The following is a 17,164-nucleotide window of genomic DNA, read 5'->3' on the forward strand; positions in this document are numbered from 1 at the left end:
AAAGTTAGATAAGCAGAGACGTCTTTTATTAATGATGCGCAGTGGGGACACGGGATCATTCCCAAAGGTGTCCGCCGAAATGTTGTAATCCACGAATACTTATACCCCAACATTCTCTGTTCTCCTTTATTATAATAGGCATGCATACAATGTCCGCTTTTAATTGCTCATTATAGCTGCCCTTTACCTGCATTGGTTACTATTATTTTTACCCAGTACATCATTACTATATTATTGGTTCCTCATTCTCTCAACCGTACATATTCATAAAATCATTTGGCCATTTATCTTAATCTAACTACTGACTACCTGGGCTCCTAGGTCACCATGGTTCGGGGTTTTGGGCCAATGAGCAACTTAATAGTATAAGTATGATAAACGACACTTTCTTTTTGTTTTCTCCTCTTAGAACCGTCTCTCCCAGTATTCTTTTGAATGTTTTATGGCCCTGTTATGACTGTGAACAAAACATCCCATCATGTTCTCTTTCTTCTCAACTTCTCTTGCATATCCTTTCCTATGGGAACAGCTCACCCTGCTGCTAAGGCCTAGCTCTACTCATTGTACTCATTCTACCTACACATCTAGTTAAATCATTAAACACGATTTTCAAAACCCTAATATTTTGTAACAATGCTTTCTCCTGAAAAAATTATCAGCTAAAAGTGGACGGTTTTAAAGAGTTTAACTGAACACTATCTGCAGTAGAGATGGTGGTGGAATCTGCAATTTTGCCACCGCAGAGAACCAGTTGCCATACCATAACAGTCAGAGGCTATGACTAACACATTCACAGGCTTACACAAATACTTTCAGAGAGAGCAGGAAGCCATAGGTAGGGTTTTTCCAGGTTTTTAGTATGTACACAGAGCCTGTATTATAGTGCAGTTTCGGCTCAACAATTTAAAGACTTTTAAAAAACTATTTCAATAAATTCACTTTCCTTGGTACCTATACCTGTGTATACATCTCCAAGGAGCACAATCTCTGCAGAGCGAAGCAGCCAGTGCTGAGGACTGGATGGGCACACCATATGTGCTTCAGCGGTTGTTACTTCAGACTAGCATTAGTCTGGTCCCAGCAACCGTTGGTATGTTTGTGGCTGGAGTGCATTAGGGGCACTCTCAGAGTACGCCTTCAAGTTTGATTTCACCCAAAAGGTTCACATGCTAAAAGCCTGTTGTACTATGCAAACTAAAGCACAGCAGGTGAGGACTATATTTTCTCCATAAACACATGCTTGATCCTAAATTAAAAACACAGCTACCCTAACAGCCACCCACCCCATCTGAGTTACCAGTATTCACAGTCATGTTAGTTTGCTTGACTGTTTCCTGGAGGAATAATAAGATATAACAACATCTTACTCAAGTTGAAATAACTTACATTCTTTGATAAAGCCAATGGTTTGGAGGAAGGCAGGCAGGCAGGCAGGCAGGCAGGCAGGCAGGAAGGAAGGCAGGCAGGAAGGCAGGAAGGCAGGAAGGCAGGAAGGCAGGAAGGAAGGAAGGAAGGAAGGAAGGAAGGAAGGAAGGAAGGAAGGAAGGAAGGAAGGAAGGAAGGAAGGAAGGAAGGAAGGAAGGAAGGAAGGAAGGAAGGAAGGAAGGAAGGAAGGAAGGAAGGAAGGAAGGAAGGAAGGAAGGAAGGAAGGAAGGAAGGAATTGATTTAACTTAATTATAAGCTATTGTAGTCTTTAGGTTGCAGAACACAGTTTTGTGATCAAAGCAGTTGGATTTTCCCTCTAGAATTAGTATTTAAGTTTAAACATTCCTGGAGATGGAGACCTGGTTTATCCAGTGTTCTTGTAACTAGAATTAAAGACCCTTCTCCCTCCTCGAAAATTCTCAATATGCAGCTGCTCAGAGGCTGCTTCGTCGTAACCTGAACGACAGCCAAACCCTGCCCTCTCGCGGTGTGCCTCAGCCATTGACGGACAGTGTTGTACCGGGAAAAGATCCTTGGGCTTGTGATACAAGGCTTTTACATCCCAGTTCGAAGAGTCATTAAAAAACACATAATAGTTTTTCAATTGCTACAGAGGTTGACACCCTGGTGCTTTCTTCAAGAGAAATCATGTCACCTATTTGATTGCTGCTATCACACCAGACTGGCTATCACATTTAGGAAATCACCTCTTTCTCCAGCTATATCCAGAAGACAGGATTTACTCGATGGGTTGCTGAAGCCTGAGCATATCCCCTCATTTTGCCAGTGGGGGGAAAAATTTACAGCTGGGTGCTCTTACACTGCAGAGCTGGGAGGGAAACAACCTCGAACCAGCTACCTGACTCAGCAGGTGAATTTAGCCTGAGCACTTGGCAGTCACATTAGGTGAATGGAGAGCTTGCACCCCAGAAGACATGACTGCCAGGGAGGAAAAAAGCATTGCCTTAGGGAGCTTCACCCTTTACCCTGTGCCCAGTGGAGAGGCTAGGCTGAGGAAGAGTCTGAGCTCCACTAACACAGTCACATTCACAAAGGGATTCTGCAATGACTAATCCTCCAGTTATTCTCACTCATCACTCATCTGAGAGACACTAATCGAGTTAACCTTCCAGCTCAGTTAGCCTCTCTCTGCACTCAGGCCTCCTCCGACCGAGTGGCCTGCTAGCGAGTGAGCGCCAGCCCTCTAGCCTGAAGGTCTTCTGCTGTCATAAACAATGCAAGGCACCAGTTAAAGCTCTCTGAAGATGATACACCGAAGTGCAGGGATTTACAGCGGGATCCAAGGAGAAGTTGAGCTACTGTCCCTTTCTTCATCTCTGAAGTTAAAACATTCACTGTGCGATGCAGGTTTTTGTTTGCTACATTTCAGAGTCCTGAAACTACCTTGCACCTTGATGCAGAAACTAATGTACACTTGATTACACTTAGTTGTTCCAAAGGAGCAGTGCAAGGAAACCCTGTATTCACACAACAGTGAAAAGCCTGTCTCTTTCAAGAGGAAAACACACTGAATCTATCTCTCTTTTATTATTTCCAGAGTCACACAGAAGTCTCACAGTCAGAAATCTACATTGTGAGGGCAGATGTCATGCTACCTTCTTCAGTTCGTCTGTTAGTTCAGAATAAAACTGAGTTTCAATGCTGAGAATGTTTTGGTGCAAGAACTTTAATTTTTGTTCCCTCCTCAAGCCTGCACATCAACAATTGGAGGTGTCTGCTTGCGCTGCCTTACTTGGAGCACCACGTGGTGCCAACCGACAGTGCTGACCAGCTCATCTTTAAGGACATATTCACACAAAGGCATGCAGTATTAAGTTTCCAGGACTCTCCAGGAAAGCTACATGAGTGGTAGGTATATATCCATTTCAGGCTCATTGAGGCACAGTGCAGACTCATGTTACGGTTCACATGTAACGGAATCCCAGATGACTTCTATAGCAATTATTTAAGGTATCGTTAAGGGTTTGAGCCTCCCTTTTATAATATGGTAAAGGAATGTTAAACCACTCTTCTGTTTTCTTCTCCCAGTGCCATCATTTTGCTGCAGCAAAGGAGAGATGTCTGGGTACACTGGTGCTGTCTCTCCCTAATTCCCACTATATCAGGTTTTTGTTACAGTCTGAGGGTACCTAGCAGGGATCTTAGACTTATTGTACAGGGAACACAGATCAGGGAAGTTGACAGTTGTTCCCATGATGCAAGTGTCATTCAGGCAGCAAGATTTTGCTGGACAAAGAAGTCCTATCTGGCTTTCAATTTAGAAATCAAAAAATTCATTCACAGATTACATGGAACAAAAGGTTTACACTTCATTTGAGCATTTCTGGAAATAAAAAACCAGAAGCATAGTAACCCAGTTAATAACTGCACTGTTGTTAGCCTGGATCCCTTAGCAAGCACAATGGATGCACTGTATTTGCCAGGTTACAGAAAAGGGTGCGGAACAAAATTATTTGTCCTTCAAACCTTCAGAGTTCTGGCATTCACTGGACAGAGGGAGTGGAGAGATTCCAGACATTCCATCACTGAGTGTCTCAACTGGAAACTCCTGCAAAAGATGCATTATTCAGCTGAATTCAGAGGGATTGCTACCTAAGGCTCCTAAACAATATTAACATTACATTAACATTTCAGTCAAAGGCATTAATAAAAATAGCACAGATCAAGAGCTTTTTCCATTAATCATCCTTCTAAAAAAAATCCGCTGAAAATTAGACCCAGGACTTATCATTACTACATGATATAGATCAAGTAGTTGCCACACATTCCTGCTGAGTTATGTTTCAAAAGAGCTGAAGTTTGGCCAGAAGCACACACTGCTATTTCATGGGTTAGCTAGATATTAACTAGTCCTTATGTCTGTACAGATGATAATAATTCAGAAGCAATATTCTTTTCACAGGAGACCACCTTCTTGTGCAATGCTAAGGTGAGTCTTTGCAACAGCTCCAAATCCCACCAGTATGCAAAAGAAAAAAAAAAAAAATCCAGTAATTTTCCCACAAGCTGGCCAAGTATAAGAAACAACTGCTGGGCAGCATCCCACACATATGGGATCCATCAGGAGATCCAGGACTGAGGACTTTCTTCTCAGTTCAGGCTATAGGAGTTTCTTCCAAAGTTACGGAGATACAACTATCCAGTAAACAGATGAAGGAGAGAATCTTACACGAAATATGCTGCTGTGTCTCTGACTCCATTAGTGGAGAAGAAAAAATGCACTAATAATGGAAATGTGATTATTCCACAGTTTGTCAGTTAACTTCTCACTCAGCTCACTTTTATCCAGCTACAAACTTCTCACTGATGTACAAAGATGCTCTTCATTCATCTGTCAGAAAGGAAGGGAATGATCAGTGAATCAGGCAGGGAGAGCAAGAGGATTATTACCCACACTACTCCAGAGCCCTACCTGCATTTTTTTCCCTATGCCAAGAAATGAGCTGGAAAACAAAGGGATACCCTTGCAGTGATGTACAGATTTGCAAATCCTTCTCCAAAATTCTGAATTTTGTTGCCCAAAAGCAATCCTATTCCCAGTGCAGCTTCTCTCCCCTAGAGCAGCTATTAAGGCTTAAGATCAATTTGACCAGAGTTCAAGAGTACAGAGTTCAAGAGGGTTTTGAGGAGAGAATACCTGTCCTTTACAGTTTTGGAGCAGTTAGAAATGGGTTTGCTGGCAGGTGATTTTGAGCACAGGAATTCTTAATGGCAGATTAGAAGAGTTTTAAATATTTATAGATATAGAAGACAAATGCTCTCATGTGCTGCAGAAAGACATTGCTGTACTGAGAAATAGAATGTGAAGCAAGAGCTTCCAAAAAGCCCTTGTTCAGGGCAGCTCTTTCCAGTTGGTCATTTGCAACATCTAGGACTACTTGGAAAAAGCAAAAAGAAAATCCTTATGTTCACACTGAGTTCTTGCTGCCAAAGCTGTCCCAGTTGCTTCCTCTGGCATTTCCTTAGTAACAGTTTCGTGTGGAGGTATTAGGATGCAAATGACATGACCGTCAGCCAGGAGCATGACCTGCTCCCTTGAAGTGTTGGAGGTAGTCATCATCTCAAGAGAGTCACCAGTCCCTGCCACAAGCAACGACACAACCCCTTCGTCCTGAAGCAGGCCATACTTCCACACAACCACCCTGTTTCTTTGTCAACACTAAGTCTCATTTTAATCAGAATTTTGTCTGGAGACACCTGCAGTGCTGCCTAGGAGGAAGATTATTAATAAGTTACACGCATCTTGACATGCACATATGGATACCTGCACATGAGGCAGGTAGCATGCTAACAGCTGCCTTGGTCTGAAGCATCAATCAAGAAAAGTGAATAGCTGTAAGGAAAATATTTAAGCCCAGAGCAGCCTAACTGACATTTCCCAGAGCTCCTAACAGGTATTTAAATGTCTTTAAAAAAGATAACTGGTTATAGTTGGCTGCATTAGAAACAAAGACTGCATATGAACAAAGACTTGGGCCCCTACTGACTGCAGCCTTCCTTACATCTTTGCAGAACTCACTCACTGGTGGGAAACTCACCTGTCCTGATTTCCATTACTGTTTTTGCTTTTCAGACTGTAGGTCTTACCTTGTAGCCCAAATCTTCAATCTAAACCCAAGCAACAATGAGCTCCTCTGCCCACCCAGCCATGGACCAAGAGAAGGTGTGGCCAGTATTTGGCCTCTCAGAAGTGCCCTTGCTGTCTTCTAACTTAAGGGAACATCAAGACAGAATTGAATCTCTCATTTTCACTCCTACTGGAGCCAAGCATTCCTTTCAAGGTTGAACGGCATATATTTTATTCACTTTTCAGAATTCTTAGCTTTTGCAAGTCTTGTGACTCCCAAAACAGCTACTTACATCCCACACTGAGGGTGGCATAATGACTTTCACCTACCTAGATGAGTATCCCACACCAGTGTTAAAAATGGTGGGCTTTTTTCACATGAGAGAAGAGGTATTAAAGATAATCCACTAAAATCTCCAAAGACATGAGTTTGATTTTTTCCTCTATTATGAAATATTAGGCTCTGCTTTAGAAGATAATTTAGATTTGTTGCCAGGTGGTCTTTTGAGCTAAAACAAACACCCTTAAACATACTATTTATGTAAAAAAAAAAAAAAAGCCTCACAGTAGTTTCTGTTACAACCTGATTTTCTTTGACTAGCTGAACCCTCATGTTGTTCCGTTTGAAAACTGAACAGGATTATCTCACTGAAACAAATTTTGAAGCAGCTAACCATAAAGCACAATGCTCTGTTCAAGTTTCTTTATACTGTTTTTCATGGTTCCAGCTTAATACATGTGCAACTTCATGCTACTTCAATCTTAAGCCCCCCAATAATGAATAAAGGACACTTGTTCTTAGAAATAGTTAAGCTGGGTCATCTGGGTATGATCATCTTTGTAGGAGAGACAAGGAGGTTCTTGTTTTGCTTTTCTTCTGCGACTCTAGTTAGTTTTCTCTGGCCTTTATCTCTAGTCTGGCTTTGTTCATCTTTTCGAACTTCTTTTAATTCTTTCGAGTTGTGTGTCACCATATTGCTGATGTTTAAACAGTGGTGATCTTGCAATGCTGCTCATAGCTCAATTTCATGTAGCTTCTCTATTATTAAGTGAGTATAGTTCATTTGGTCTCTCAATTATCAACTTAATCTGATTGTAAAATTATGGGTTTATAGCGTTTGAAGGACTGAGTCATTTGTGTTAATAAAAGACACGTCACATTAGCTGTCTTTAAGCTTGCACACACCAGGCTAAGAACTTGCAGAGATTTTACTTTCAGCTTCACTGGAAGCTATAACCTAAAGACAATTTAGGTCTTAAACATAACTGTGAGACTTCAGGTTTCACAACCTCTTTTCAAAGTTCAATTAGGGATAGAATTAATATAAAATATAAGTGGCCTCTAGGCTGAGGTTTAAAAGACAACCCACATTAAGTCTTGACAGGAGTGTATTTCACAAAGACAGAATTCAGGATTGGTCTTTGACCTATACTATCAAAGTAGTAACTTACAGATTTGTAAAAATTAACACTTTGAGCAAAGAGAGAATTTTCATGACACTTCCAAGCCTGGTGGCTGCACTTAACACAGTTCTTTATTTCAGAAGATCTTCAACACCTCCAGCCAGATCCACCGCTCTGCAAAAGGACATCCCCTTTTACTTCACACTGAAGAATATCCTCTTGCTCCTAGAGTAAGAGTTTTTGAAGGAAGCTCACACTGGCATTAAAGCTTCTTGCTAAGTTTTGTGGGTGACCCTGAATGCACAAACTGATTTCAAAAGTAGCTGTGAAACTCTGGAAGGATGTTTTGCTGAAAGACAACTGGTATTTTCCTTGGCCTCTTGCTTATGCTGCAGGCTTCACAGCATTCTAGATAATGGACATCTAAATGGGTAAAGAAATATAGAATATCAAAAGAAAATATATAAGTTTACAGCCTGCTAAGGTCTGTATCCTCTCTATATCAGAGTTCTTCTAGAAGTGCCTGAAAAACACCCACAATTTAAAACTCCCCAAAAAGTTTAATAACTACATATGAACAGGCATATATGGCAGTAAACCTGTTTATGTCCCAATCAAGTAGAACCTACCCAAGCCACACCTTAAAATATGAGCAGCAGATCAAACATTTACCCAATACAAGACTGGAATGTTATTGTGCTCAGGGCAGGCATGAAAAAGCCCCTTGCTTTGTTTCTGCACTGCATTCCCTACTTTTAATGAAGACAGCTACTCCTAGCACCCACATCTGACATTATCTGTGGGGTGAGGCAGATACCAGACTACTTTGCTTGTAAAAAATTCCCAACCCTGGTAACCCAGAGCAGCCTTGACCGATCTGCAGAGGGGGCTTCTGATCAGCATGTGAAGGAAAAAGCTGTTCCGTGTCCCATGGCAGGCTTGGAGCTAACTAGAGGCCTGCAGCTAAAGGAAAGATGTTTCCCTCTTATCCGTACTGACAGTAGCAGAGTGAACATTTCCACCATTTGGAGCCAAGAAGAGAAGAAAATACAACCAGTAAGAACAATGGGGTATGCATACAGCTTGGGGGGGGTGTGTGTGAGGGTGAAATAAAGCTGAGGTCACTGTATACGCGCATTGTAAATCCTCAAAGATGCTAGTTTGACAGCTTTCACACATTTCTGTGCTCATTCTGGTTTTCTTGACTGACTCCAGTAGATTAGTCAAAACCATTGAAATACTTTAAAAAAGAAAAGTTGTGGTGCCTCCCCTCTGCATACATACTGCATGTGCGCATACAGTGACACCACATAACAGCCATTTCCAGGGGGAGGGAGAAAGAAACCTCTGCAAAATACTCTTCAAGAAGTTCCTGCCTCCAGCATACATTCAAGAAGGTGGCTCTTAAACTGTTGTCAAACCCTTTGACAGTCTGAGCAGACTCACCACTTCTCTGATCCACACAAATCAGATTCGTTAAGATAACTTGCAAGGAGAGGGGAAAGGTGAAGGGTTTCGTCAGCCTCAGTAGAAAGTGACACTGATACCAGCTGACATCCAGCTTTTTCAGCACGTTATGGTTAGTATCATGCCTGCAAGACTGGAAGGGTGATTCCAACTTTTAAAAACTATTTCACTAAAAGGTGCTGTAAGAGCATTAGTGCCAGGAGTTGTGCAAGGAGATGTGCAGCAGCACTGGGAGCCTTGCTCGCAGTGACAAACCTGCACAGCATGTTTGAACTCAGATACTCCTTAACGCCATAAACTGGATTTACCAAAACACTTTGCGTCCAAGAGGAAAGAGGCCTGACTGGAACATATTGAGAACCAAGAAGAAGCCACCACTTAACACTAGCTACCATTCCCCCTGTGGGGTCATAATGGTTCTTGTTGTTCCCCTGGGCTTTAGACAGCTATGTACCCCTCAGGTTTTCCAGTCCACTTCCTGTGCCAGCACTTGGGTGAGAATAGATCGCATATAGAAGCACAGATTTTTTGTCCTAAGTAAGGCTGCAATGCAATTAAAATAAGATGCATACTGATTTTATGTTCAGGATTACAGTATCCAAAGGCCATTTTTTTTTACTAGAGGAAAAGGAAGATGTGTAGTTTTAGTATTCTTAAAGGAAAAATAATTTTAGTAAAAAAAAAAACAAGCAGCAGGGACTTTAGAAACTTACAGGGCTTATAGAGTTGAACCCATATTATTCACTTCCAAATAAAGCTCAGTTCTTTTGAGCAGTCTTTCACCACCATGAATGTCCTCTTCCACTGCCAGGCTTTCAAGACTCACTCCAAGTCACTTGACATATTGCTGCTTCGATGGAACCAAGCACAGGAACAGATGAAACTAAGACTTTCAGGCTTTTACAGTATTAGAAGCTTTTTGTTTGGGAGGATCTCTGAACAATGCACATTCCAACATCTTAACCTTGGATTTAAAGCTAGAAAGATTGGGGGCACGTACTGAAAGAGCTCTGCTGGTGTGGTGTGTGTAGAGAATCCCAGGTTATTTTCCTTCTGAATGGAATAAAAGAAAGTTTTGCTGTCTTTTTGGCAGCTTTCCAGGAATCCTCTAGCAAGACCATAGCAGTTCTGCGTCACACTATGAAAGGAATCCAAGTCCTCATTGTCCTCGATGAAAGCCCTGCAGAGGATGGTCTCTACAGAGCTCAGTTCAGAATTGGCAAGCCTGCAAGAGCATGTGTCAGTTTGCACAGCATAGGCTCAGATCAAGGCCTCAGTCCCACGGGTGCATCTCTAATTGACCAGTAATAATGTTGGTGAATTACAGTTCATGTCCTGTATGCAGCAGACTGGGTGGCTGGTGGTTTCTGTAACATTGCAAAGTTTCCAGCAAAGTCAGCCAGGAACTCTCCAGTACCCTGCCAATACAGCCCCTCTGGCAGCAGAATTAAAAGCATAAGAACTTTTCCTTGGCAGTAAAGTTAGTATTCCAAGCTTTCACTTACAAGGTTCAGTTTACTGAACTCAACTGAGTATTACAGCCTTATCCGAGTCATGCTTTGAAACACAGTTTCTTTCACATGGTTTGTGAGATGGCATGGGAAGTTTCTGCTCTTGACTACAGCAATCAGTTCCATCCAACATGGTTTGTAACAAAAGAAAGGATTGGTCCAGTTTGTGATGGAGATCAGATTTCTCTCATTAACACATAAGAGCATTTCAATCCATTTAGGAGTCTTTATCCAGGAAAGCCTTGGTGCAGAGGTGGGGCTGACTTGGAGCTGGGGGAGCTTCAAGAAGCTTCTCACAGGGGGCCACCAGTATAGCCCTCTCCCCTGTTACCAAAAAACCCCACCACTCACTCAAACCCAGGACAAACACATTAAGAAAGTGGGAGATGCAGCTATTTTTTATTTCCTTGAACTGCCTCCTCTTCCTCATCACAGTGATGGCATCTGTTGTCTTTGATTTCTGGTTCTTCTCCATTAGCAGAATGATGCAATGTTTGGGTTAAATATACTCACAGCTGAACGTCAGAAGTCAGGCACATTTACAGTTTGTTTTATTTTCTGTTGTAGAATTCAAGAGTTGCCTTGTAAAGAAACACACTTCAGGTAATTAACTTTAAACCAAGTTGTTATTCACAAGTGATCACTAATGTGACATCTAGTTTCTAGTGGAGAAACAAGTTTTGCAAAAAAACAACAACAAACAACACAAAACAAACCAGAACCCATCTCAGAGGTGAAAGTATTTAGGAAAAGCTTGACAGAAACATTACAGCAGCAGTCATCTCCTCCTCTGCATTCCCCACATGACTGATGATAGTGCATTAAACATGCCAGCAACCATTTACCTTGTTCTCTATTGAATCAAGAGCAAAGGCAAAGGTCCTGCTTTATAACAAGTGATCTACATAAAACTGTATTGCCTAGACTCTCAACTCTCCCCTTTTAAAGAAGAATCGGGTCCTTGATCCATTCACAGCACCACAGCAAATGGTTGGGCCAGAATAAAAGAAGAGGGTAGGAAGGACAATACTTTAATACAATTTTACTATGGGACACTTCATTCTGTGAAAATGTGGACTGACTTAAAGGTAATGTTAATGTCTGTTTATCAAGGCAAGGGTACTTTTATTACTTGATTCAGAAAGTGAATGGATGCAATCTGTTTTCAGCATGTAGCTCCGAGTCCAGAGTAACATTCTAGTCTTAATGAGGAAATCTTTCTTTAGTACAAATGAGGAGAGTCTGTACTAAGAGTTTTCCCCAAAGGATCCTATCTTTAACACTGCTTTGTAGCCCTGCAGTACCTTGAGGAACATTGGCACTTGAGCTTCAGTGCTGACCCAGCTGGTGTTGAGGTACTAGCCATGCCAATGCTGGAAATGCTTCAAGCCTAGTTTAGTGCTTTGACATACCTGAGACACCTGCACCCTGGCTCTTTTGGGTTAGCAAGTCTGCAGGCCTCAGACATTGTCTGTCACTTCTTTGTAAGTGCCATAAGCTACACTTCCCTTTTTCTAGGACTGCCCATCTTCAGATGACTTGCATGCACATCCAACCATGGCAGCTCCTACCATAACTTGGCAAGAGCCCCCACAAGTTTCTGCTACAGATTTTTCATGCTTTTTCTGCTGGAGAACCAGGTGAGCTGCATAAATGATTCATTTCTAACTCATTATCCTGCAGCCATGTGTGATACTATAAAGATTGTAAAGCAACCTTAGCCATAAAGTACCTTAAATACTGTGAGCCCAAATATGTGTCCAAAAGAAAAAGTGCTCTTTTTTTTTATCTAGCTAAACAAGAATTGAGAGAACATTGGCTTTGAGAGTGCAGTTACACAAAACCTTCTGTGTTGGTTCTATTTAACAACAAACTAATGAAAAGACTCAAAGAAGCATTATGATTTCATTTTGAAGTATCTTTTCAGTGTTTTATCTTCCTCTTCCTTGAACACAAAGGGTTCTGTTCTTGTGTATTACATTTTGTGGTCAAATTTTATTTAAAACAAAATTGGTTTCCACTCACATTCTCATAACCATGCACTCATAAGCAAGAATATCCTTGTATCCAGGTGTTCTGACCAGGATTCACTGCAGTAACACAGAGGACAAAGGAGCATATCTATTGTGTTCTCACCATATCTCCTGGGTTAGAAGTCAGGTAGTCAGTTTAAAGGGAATGGGGCATGAGCACACCAGTAATGCATTTACTTCCACTATCAAAGAACACTTCTGTTTGAATTCATGTTTTATGTAAACCTGTTGAACACCCCTGAATTAAGCTTTGTATCCACAAAATATGGCTAGGGAGACCTTCTACCTAGCTTACTTTAGTTAACAAGTATTGGCATCTTGATTCCTCGATCCCTGCAGACAGTGAAAGTCACAAGCCAGAAAGAGCAAGTATTTGGCAGTCAGAAGTAAGATGTTAGACCTTAGAGGGAAAGGTTTGGGACCTTCAGGAAACACTCTCCAAGGGTATTTAAGCATATGTCTATAAATGACAGTTTATGTAGATCATTTATCAAGTCAGGCTGGGAACATAAGAGAATGTGTATCCTACTGAACAGTATTTTAAGAGTCGACTCCTCAGTCATTTTCTCATGATAGTCAGCTCTAAGGGTTTAAAGCAATTAAATGTTCGAGTCCGGGTAACCTTTCCAAGAATTCATGTCCTTTTATTACAATGACCTTTATTTCAAAAGTCTCCAGATTTGATTCCTATATACAAAGGAGGTGCTTGCAATGCAACAGTATATAGAAAACCAGTTTCATCAAGATATAGGAAGGGATACATTCAAGTAGAGATTATATTGCTATTAGAAATGTCCTTTGTAACTAAGAAATAAAATGCAACACCTGAGAAATCACCAAATGTGGGTGTTGTTGTTCATCTAGAAGCAGGAGAGCAGAAAACAGGTTTTATGGATGAGATGGAACCCTCTACTTAGTCGACCCAGAAATAAGCATTTCTTGCGGACACAGAGATTTAATATTTTAAAGGGAATGTCACAGAAGGGCTTCAGGTGTTCATCAGAATAGCTAAGTGTCTCAGCATTAGATTCCTACCAATATAATGAAATTACAAGATTCAAAGTGAAGTTCAAGGCTGAAGATCCAGGTCACTGACTTTTAAATTCACATTGAAAATAGAACAGGGTATAAATCAGGATTATAAACCTCATACTAAAGAGGGAGTATCAGAAACATATCAAAGATGGTTAACACCTTAGGTATAGAGACAAAGTAGGTCAGATGCTAGCCTCAGAGTTAAACTATTCTTTTCCAAAACTTAATACTTGCAATGCTTAGCAGGTAAGGAAAACAAAAAACAAACAAACAAACAAACACACAAACAAACAACAATCAGGAATCATTGTGGAATGCCTTAGGCAGTAGTTTTGTAGCTTTTGTGGCTAGCAGCAGTAGTACCCAGAGCCCTGCAACTAGTCTGGTATCAGCAGTTTAAGTTCCCAAGAGGCTGTGAGAGAAGACAGAATGAAGTGGAGCTCAACTTTGGCCAGCAATATTCCACTTATAGTGTGGCTTAAGTTTTCACATAAACAAATTGAAAGTGCCTGTGTCTTTTGGAAAGTTTATTAGAGGAAGGAAGAATGTAATCTTATGAGAAAAATAATGGAAAAATGTGCTCAGACACCTCGATGGGTAGGATTTTTCTCTAGTCACTCAAGTTTTAGGACAAGAATAACAGAAGAATGCAGCTGTATATTGGAAAAGTCCAAATATGCAAAAGAAAGGTGAGATCCAGTAAAAAGAACAGCCAAAACAAAGTGCTAGAGACTGTTATAATAAGAACAAGACAAACTGTTGATGATCAGCTAGAAGAACCAAGATTTGTTCAGGCCATGTCACAGTTGGGCTACAGCAGTTGTATTTATCCTCCTACTTGCTGCCAGTTTACTAGCTGTTGTTAGTCAAGCTGTTTACCTCTAACTCTTGGTTTGTTCACTGGCCCAAAAAAAGATAAGGCCATGTATTAACTGCTAGTTCCAGTAAACTGCAATGGAGGAGGCACAGGTTTCCTCACTCCCCAGGATGTTTCTATCATTGTTGTCAGCCCAGTCTTCCTTCTAGGATTTGTCTTTCCCTCTGGTCACTGCCGCCATGTCCCCAGGCAGAACCCTGCCTAGATATCACCAAAACACCCATGTAATGTACCTACTAGCTAATATTAATGCCAGTTGTTTCAGCACGTGCATCTCCCACCATTCACTTGATGCATTTTGCATTTAGCCACTCATATTCCTTTACTCAATCTGTATTTTAACTAGCAGAAAATGTAACGCTGAACTGCTGTTAATTATGCCCAGCAAAGGAAATCACATCAGCAACTTAAATCACCATTACTCAGTTTATATTTGTGTGGGTACACTACAGCCATGCATAGACAGAGTGCATTTGTTCTGTGGTCTGTTGCCCGTGAGGTGCTGCAGTTCCTTAATTGCCTCATACGCACAGACAGTGTGTGCTCACACTCCAAATGCTACCAGCGTTATTAGCTCCTTTCACACTTCATTTCCCCATGCCAGGCATTCAGAGGTTTCACAATCTGCATATCCTCCTTTTAAGACTTCACAGATCTCCTCTGCAGACCTTTGACCGACTAACGAGCAAGATGTCTCTAGTTTATTAATTAGCTGCTTATCAGCTGTACTCCACAGCTCCCTACTAGTTCAGCTGCTCAACTACAGTAATTGGGCAACCCACTTTTCAGTCTTTTATAGCATTGCCTTAGACAGAAAGTTTCACTGTTCCTGAAACTATGGTACTTTCTGGCAATTTCAGACATCTCCTGAATGACTACTAGAGAATTCCTGCTTTCTGTATTATTCATTGCAACATTACAGATGCCCATTCCAAGTTTTGTCTCATGCACTCTGCTGTCAGTATGTGCCATCACTGGCACCTTAGTGTCCAGATGTTATCTGAAAGCTTTTTTATTTGCATCATTCACACAAACAGTCAGAAAGCATGTATTCACACTCTCTGATTCAGAGTGCAAGTACAGTGGGTAGTGTTACTTTTCATGCTGCAATCCTTCTCAAACAGGAAGAAAATCAAGCTAACAAACATATGCTGTCTCTGCTTCATGCAATGAAAGGCTTGCTTGTATGTCTGAACTACCGATTTTTATTAGCTGCCAATAGCTCATGTATTCACAGATTTCATTAGTTAAGTATCTGACATGCAGATATGAAAAACATCCTTTTTTTTTTTCAGCGTGCCAGTCAACCATAATTAACACTGTGCAGTGAGTACAGCAAGAAGGGAAAAAAAAAAATCTCTTAAATCAGGCTTAGTTAGATACTTTAATTTTTAAATATTTCCTTGAAATACCCAAACAGTGTCCATGGCAAATGGCTCTCCAGGTCCCATAGCGATTTTATAGGTTGCTATCTTGTCTATCCATTTCTAGTGCAGAGCTATTCACTTAGGCCAAGCTGTAGCTCCTTTCACCTCTACACAACTAAGACTTAAGAGGACATGCTGTTTCTAAGCAGAGCCAATACAACTTCACCTTGACATTTGAAAGCAGTAAACCAAAATGTTTTTCCTTTCCCAAAAGGCAATGAGGAGCAATGCCAGTGTCTGACAGACTGTTACGTACTGTATATGCTGTGCCTACACTGGTAAGTCCACCCCAGAGCACGTCTACAGTATATATATATATGTATAGACACAGCTGAGCAGACGTTGGACCTCTGCCGCCTGTCTCGAAACATGCCCCCAGGGCTGTAGGTCAGGAGAGGCCTGGGATGTGCACTCACAGGGACCCCATGTCTCATCTGGATGCCTGAGGTACCCAGGACCAAGGTCCACCACAGAAAACACTTACCCCTATAGACAGCCACAGTCTGTATCACTCACTGCCACTGTATCCCATACAAAAAGTGAGCTAACCTTGTAACACAGGATGACCTCTTTTTTTTTTTTTCTGAAAGAAATGCTAACAGTAAGGCATTGCAGAAGTATATGATGATTATATCCTTCCCAGTAGAAAAGAACAAATAAACCTACTTATCTATCACTGGAAGAGAACTTGAACTGTTTGTTCAAGGGGAGTTGAAGCACTTCATCATCATCGTTGGTTTCTAACATGCAAGAATTGTCCCTCATGTTGTCTCATGTGCATGTAAACGGCATGTCTGGTAGCTGGTCCAGTCTTAAGCCCTTACCAACAGCCAACCCTCAGACCTCACAGCCTCTCCAGTCACTGGCTTTGACCACCTGGTCCCTCAAGTAGCCAAACCTCAGATGTTCTGATCTCTCCAGTATCTTAGATTTATGGCCACACCATCACTTGGCTCCCACGCCTCTTACCCTATTGTTCAGCTAGTCTGTCTTGAGATTTGCTAGTGATTGTGCACCGACATACGTACGCACATAATATGCACTCCAGTCTCTCCAACTTCTGGCACTCTGAGCCCACAACTGCTGTCATCTGTGGTCCAACTCCAGTTGCTGGCTGGTAGACCACCACGCATACACATGCAGACAAAGACCTGCACCCAGGTAAAGTTTGAAATGGAGTTCAATGAGAAGGCAGGACAGACTGCACTGATCAGACACATGGCATGGTCCAACTATGACCAGCCCCTGTTTACATGTAACCAGCCTCTTTTAGCCCCTTATCCCTCTCTTTTCCCACTCTTTTTCTTCCCCAGACCACCTTGATCCCTTTATCCCCACCTTGAGTTTTTTCCCTAAACGTCCCATAATAACCCTTTGTACAACCCCCCTACAATCC

This window comes from Tyto alba, unplaced genomic scaffold (assembly GCF_018691265.1).
Source record: "Tyto alba isolate M040663 unplaced genomic scaffold, T.alba_DEE_v4.0 Super-Scaffold_40, whole genome shotgun sequence".
Lineage (NCBI taxonomy): Eukaryota > Metazoa > Chordata > Aves > Strigiformes > Tytonidae > Tyto > Tyto alba.